Genomic DNA, 7,318 nt, shown 5'->3' on the forward strand with positions numbered 1-7,318 from the left:
AGCTGCGAATCCTCACCTACTACTGACCCAAAGAATTTTGGTGGGTTTATTTTCATAAAATTCCTAACCCTGGTAGCAGCGGAATTCTCATCTTGCTGAGGTGGGGTTGCAGCCTGACGATTTCCCTGAACATTAGTCACAGCTTGGGCTAGCGCCTGAAAAGCTGCCCAAAACTCTGCATGTGACACACTCTTATTCTCAAGATCTACTGGCTGAGGGTGCTGATCATCAACCCCACAAACAAAATCTCTGCGAGGAGGCATACTCTATTATTAGAAGAAAGAAGTGGATTAGACTGAGAACCAACTTGAGCTCATGCTCACTTACATGAAATGATCATTGAAATAAGAGGTTGCTCCTAAGATCATCCTGTAGCCTCTTGTACATAAATGTGGTGCGCTACACACTCATGCACAAGACTCTACTAGATGCGGCTTTTTAGACTCCCTAGGACACTTTTGAACCTTAGGCTCTAATACCAAGTTTGTAATTCCTCGAGATTCCATCCCGAGATGTCACATGGTGTTTATGACCCCGAAAGACCACAAGCTAAACCTTTACTGATATCTGTACCTATACACTGCATAAAATCTAAAATAAATATGGAAACTAGCCTCAAGGTTTAATAATCTATGAATACTTATAATACAGAAAACTGAATACTAATACATCCGTCTAAAGAGCCTCTAAACTGTCTGAACTGGGGAGTTGATGGGACAAGTCCCTAAATAACTCTGTCAACTAAAAATAAACAAAGTCTGAAGCAATAATAGTAAACTGAGATTCATTCTTGAAAGAAGAGGGCTCACTGCTACTGCTGCTGACTGGGACTGAACTGCTGAGGATACTCTAGATTTTGTGCCTCTGAACCTATGTGTCAAATAAAACACCATAGCACAAATGCGTTAGTACAAGAATGTACCAAGTATGTAGACGAGGTAGGCTAATGCAAGGGCTTATGCATGCACAATATCTAAACTGAATAATCATGAAGATGTCGCATGAGAACAAATATATGAATGCATAGATCATGAACACAATCATCACAACTCTAGACACTGAAACTCGAATACCACTTTACTGCAGACTGAACTCATTACTGACACTGAGATACTAAATTGCTGACTCATCTGATACTAATAACTGAAAGTCTGGATGTACTTACATCAAGGACTGAATTCTGAGCTTTACTACTTTTGACTGATAGGATTAGAGATCAACTTTTCTAACAGATTATTTTGGAAGTGATTATCAAAGATAAGAAGTATGATTATATCTGAATCTAACAACAAGAATACTCAATAGAAATCTGATACTGTGATCAAGCCTGTCTGGCGGTATACCTCTGAATATGATATTAAATAACTGTATATGAGACCAAGCCTATCTGATGGGATGGTCCATGAATTAATGGAACTACCTGAGTTCCTCATAAAGATAGATAACTGTATCTGACAGTTCTAATTTTTGAGCATGATACTGAAACTGAGATTGAATTTGAAACTGAAATTATAACTGTAGAAAGTAGCTACTTAACCGACATGCCCCAATCTTTTATAGGTGGGGTCAACGCTGTAACCCCAGTTGGAAGGGTGTCAATACCATGCCACGGGTAAAGACCTCTCTCTGGTCAATCCTCTCACGGATGACCCCTAGCAAAAAGTCAACCTAAGGCAATATAATAGTCAAATACTCTCTCTCTCTAGAGGTGATAGCCTTTCCTAATGGTGACTCCTGTATCCTGTGCTGGCTATGCAGTACTGGAGGTCAGGGATTGCTACTAATGACTCTGGCCTCTCTCACTGATGGGAAGAGCCGCCATCCCTTCCCTCGCTCGGTGCTAGTTTCTACTCCCAACAAAAAGACTCTAAACTGAATTCTCAACTAAACATAACTGAACTGAAATATTATACTGATCATGTTTCTCAAAAGATCTGACGGAGTTACGCTGAAATCACTTAGTCCTGTATCTGACGGAAATGGTATTGAATCATGGTATCTGACTGACAATACAAAGCTTGATAGATTACTCAAATCGCTTCTGAGATTAGAATTGAATCACTTGAATACTATTAGATCTGGAGCTGATTACAGGACTGAGGTTAGATTACTAGCAATATAGAGATTACATAGATAACTAAGACTACTGATCTTTCTTAAGTTCTTCCCTTGTCTGAGGATACAGAGTTCTATAGTTCACTGAGTTTTGAGAATCATGGATCGACTAAAATTATTAAGAAACTAAAACAGGCTCTAGAAAACAATTCTATTATCGGGTATAAATACCGCCAGGAGTCGATAGCATAAAAGTAAAGCATAATGATTCTTGACTAGTCATCACCACAATCATTCATTCATCATCACAAGCATTTGTTCATCATCACAAGCATTCATTCATCATCACAATCATTAAAGCATCTTCACAATCATTAAAGCATCTCTTCAAGTAATTAGGAATCATGTCATATGTTTATTCCCACAATCATTAAGATATCACCTCAAGCATTTAAGGATCACAAACGTCTATTCATCATCACAGTTGCCAAGGGGTTACTTTAAGCATCTTGGAATCATAATCATATAATAACATAGGGGAAACATGCTACTAGATCGTACTTTATTCAACCAAGTTTTACCTCAACTATTTCATACCTATATCAGTCTTGACATGTGTTTGGATATCACATGGCTTGGGGAAACTTCATACTATCATTTCATAACTTACTTGCTAACCACTTAGCATGTATTAAAAACTTAGCATATATCAAGAGCACATAATTGGGGAATTTACTACTCTCACATATCCACTTGTTCACTAAGGTCCTTCAGTAAAACACTAGACATGCATGGGTTCACACTTATTTGGGGATTTCCTACTACCATGGAATAATTCATTTACTTGGGCATTTTATCAAACACTAGGCATGCATAAACTAACTCTCAATTTGGGGTTTCCTATTCAACATACTATAATGGCTCTTATGCTTCACCTAAGCTCTTTATCAAACCTATAGGGGACATGCTTCGCTTATTCAACTATTTCTACACCCAAAAGTCATGAACACATCACATAGAAAGCAACATAAGGAAGATTCATCACAAATATCACATGGATTCCACCTACTAGGGTCAGAACTCATGAATCTTGTAAACAAACATGAATCAAAACTCAACAACGCATGTAACATCAATTTCAACTCATACAAATCATGGAATCTCACAAAAATAAAATCTTCATATTTTAAAAAGGGTTCTTGAGCTTCTTGGATGAAAGGGACCCAAGAATCAACATCTACATACTTTAATCTTTGAAATTGGATGAATTTTAATGCTTGAGACTCTATCCACACTTGTAATAAATGATTCTCGAAGCCCACACTATGAGGAACTTGATTCTTGAAGAAATCTTGAAGAATTTATGGATGATTTTTGGAAGATTAGGGTTCTTGAATAAAACCATAGATATTTTCTCTTAAGGGAATTGGAAGAGTAAATGATGAAATTAGGGTTCGGATGGGGTTCCTCATATTTATAGAGACCTCCAAAAGATGGAAAAAGACCAAAATACCCTTGCAAAAACGTCCTTAAATTTCTGAAAAAAAATAGCTAACAACATCCATGACAAGCCGTCAAGTTGGTGATTAGTCATCACGAAATATCATCACAAAAGGGTGAAATTCTGATTTTCTGGTTAAGGTTGACGACAATTGGTGATAGGCCGTCACAGGTGTGATGACTTATCAAAAAATATCATCACTGGGGGTAGAAATCTTTCTAGGGATGACGACATTGGTGATAGGTCGTCTCGCTCGTGACAGCTTATCACGAATGTCTTCACTCAGTTTCCCAGCCTGATATACTGGAGTAAAATGGGCATAACTCCTTGCTCTAATATCAGTTTATGATGAAATTGGTATCGTTGGAAAGATAATTTAAAGAGATTTCATTTGATATATAGTAGATCCTCTAATTTTATATATACAAGTAGTTATGGTCGATTAAAGTTGACTTAAGTTTTGACGCTCATTCAAACTAGAATAATCGAAAAGCTTTCAACTCGTGCTTGAGTTAGGGGACCTCTAAGATCTTAATTCATGCTCGAATAGATTCCCACACTAAATAATTGATTAACACACTAAATTAGATAGGATTCGAGGCTTTTAGAACATCTACACATATGAATGACGGATTTCCATTCTAGTCCAAAATGTGGGGTATTACACAAATCAACATAACTTAAGAATGTCTAATCATTCTATTAATGTTAACATTCTAAACCAACATACCCAAGTTCATAGTCATCCACAAAGACTCTACAAATCCGATGTCTATAATATGTCGGGACATGTCCCTAACAGTAGCTAAAAAACAAGTCTATGACATAAGATAAAGACCCTGAAATGTATACCTCCCGAAGTGTGGTAGCTTACCACTTCAAAGTTTACACGTGACCACTCGAACACTTGGTCACTGTGCAGGAAGAGAAGAAGAATCTCCGGCCCCTATGTCGTATGAGGACACAACATTCAAAAATAATTAGCAGTTAGAGCACTAACATGTAACTCAAGGGTAAGGATAAAATAGATCCATTATTCAAAACCAAGTCAAACAATCAAAAGCAACCACATACGTATACATAGGCCTATACATAGATATATAGATACATCAAGTGTCGAGAAAGGGAACAAGGCCTTAGCATGCATTTTGAAACACCCAATAATAAACCATAAAGTGGATAACTCTAACCTCCCACTCACGTAGGTTAGGGAGTTTGACCTTCCCAGTTATATTAAGCAAGAGGACTCTAACCTCAAGCCATTTTACTAAGCAAATGGACTCTAACCACAAGTCATCTTATTAAGCAAGTGGACTCTAATCACAAGCCGTTTTATTAGACAAGTGGACTCTAACCACAAGCCAACTTATTAAGAAAGTGGACTCTAACCACAAGTCATCATGTCCATAACTAGTTGATATTGGGACTCTAACTATGCATTCACATCCACTCAGTTCAACATTTAAGGACTCTATAACCAACTTAGCCAATTCAACCCATCAAGGCTACAATTCAACACCATACATGACCATAGGGTATTTATGAACCATTTATCAATACCAATGCCTTAGTTTCAACCACCATTCAAGTCAAATTATGGTCATTAAGACCTTTACCAAACCATTCATTCTTCATTAGTATTCTTACATCAAGCTTTAGTTCAAACACAATTCAATTTCATGTTTAGGGACTCAAATCCCTTTTAACCAATCAAACCACCAAGGCTACCAATTAACTCATTATATGTCTAACAAGTCCTTTACAAATTCATTTACCAATCGTTCTTACTCACTAAGCCATTGTCTTAGTTCAAAACACTATTAACATGTAACTAGTTATTTCTCTTAGACATTTTCACAAACACCTTGAGGGAATACCTTTACCATGACCAAAACCAAAGTGAAAACTATCAATATTAGGGTTACTCATGATCAATTTGTTGAACCACAATCAACAAGCACCCACATATGCAAACCTTCACAAAAAATATGTATAAACACAAGTTTAAACAAGAGTACACAATACTCATCACTATGCATCAAAAACCTCAACACTTGTTTCAAAAAAACTACCATTCAAGAATAAAAATCAATGTTTAAAACACATGATATTTTAGAAATAACAATAAGGGAAGAGTCACATTCCTTATACAAGATATTTCACGGAAAGAACTTGATCCTTTAGCCTCTAGATGAATACCTGTTGAAACCCTAGCCTCCAATCTTGTTGAAGAAGGTTTTGAGAGGATTCTGGAATGTTTTGATATTGTCCAAGTGAATAATGAAGGGCCAAACAATGTTTTGAGACGTAGGTCATAAAGGTTTAGGGGTGGGAAATGTCTAAAATTTCCTCAGCTAAAAAGTTAAAAATTAAACCTAGGAGGGTACGACTAACCTCCCCTAAACTGTACCCTAGTGTACAAGTGGTACCCTTACTTGTACCCTAAACTTTCCCTTGAACCCCCATACCAATCAACATACGATCATATAATTCCAAGTCATACCCTAAGGTACAATAAGTACCCTACAACTCGTACCCTAGGTAGAATGTACTAAGTCAAGCTCAAGACATTATACAACTTGTCAGCTTATGACTAGTACCTAAACATATGACTAGGGAGAGGTAAAACCATCCTTGGATAGAATGTTATCAACCTAAATTGATCATCATACGAGAGGGTGGGTACTAGAACGTACCCTAGCATATGAGAGGTATGGTCAAACCGTACCCTACCTAGAATCTCAAACTTAGGATATTCTTTAAGGGTTCAAAGCCAAGGTGTATCAATACAGCCAACCAAAGACAGGTTAGTAGATAAATGCTAGCAAGTACTCACGATAGGTATAAAATAATTCCAACCTTTAAAACCAAGTAAGCAACCACATGCATATACAACCATGCATATATATAATCTATGCCGAGAAAGAAACCGGATCTAGCTTAACCATTTCAGAACCACCCATGGGTTATATGGGTCCAATGTAACCCCCTAAATGGGTCATGTTGGGTGTAGCCGCACAAATCGAAGATACCATAGGAGTAGGAGATTCTCGAGTACCCTTCGTACTCTATGATACATATGTACAAGTGTACTTAGGGGATTCCCGTGTACTTCATAAGTATAATATATGGTCGCCATGGCCAATCCTCATGTCAGCAAAAATGAGTTTCCAGTGTCCGTCCATTAGACACATACCTTCACGATTAACTATCACACCCTAACATTATTTTCCAATAAAAACCATTACTATACAACCAAACCACCAATTCAATTTATTATTAACCAAGGCTATAAGTAGTGGTATCATCATACTGACTATATCTTACAAGCAATGTCCTTAGCCATCCTTTCTAAAAAGAAGAGATTCTCATGTACCCATAGATTACATTGTTAAGTTGACTTGGGGGAATCCAATGTAACCCATAAGTGATCATTATTTTGGTTTCTTGGGGGAATTCCCTTGTACCCCTCAAGGCTCTCAATTAGACCAACCGTAACCACCAAGACCTTAACATTTAACCATTCCAAACCATTTAAACTATTTAGGTTTCCATTACCAAATTATACCATGCATAGTTCAATGAAAGTCCAACAATTTAACTACAAACATTCTCATAGGCATTTTATCAAACATGTTGGGGTCATAGTATTTCCAAAGCCAAAACCAAGTACCAATTAACCATTCCCATGCAACCAAATATTCAAACCACCATAATAATATGAAAACCATAAGTAAAAAATATGGGAAAATCATAATCAAC

The sequence above is a fragment of the Capsicum annuum genome, unplaced genomic scaffold (genome assembly GCF_002878395.1).
Source record: "Capsicum annuum cultivar UCD-10X-F1 unplaced genomic scaffold, UCD10Xv1.1 ctg4814, whole genome shotgun sequence".
NCBI classification, from domain to species: domain Eukaryota; kingdom Viridiplantae; phylum Streptophyta; class Magnoliopsida; order Solanales; family Solanaceae; genus Capsicum; species Capsicum annuum.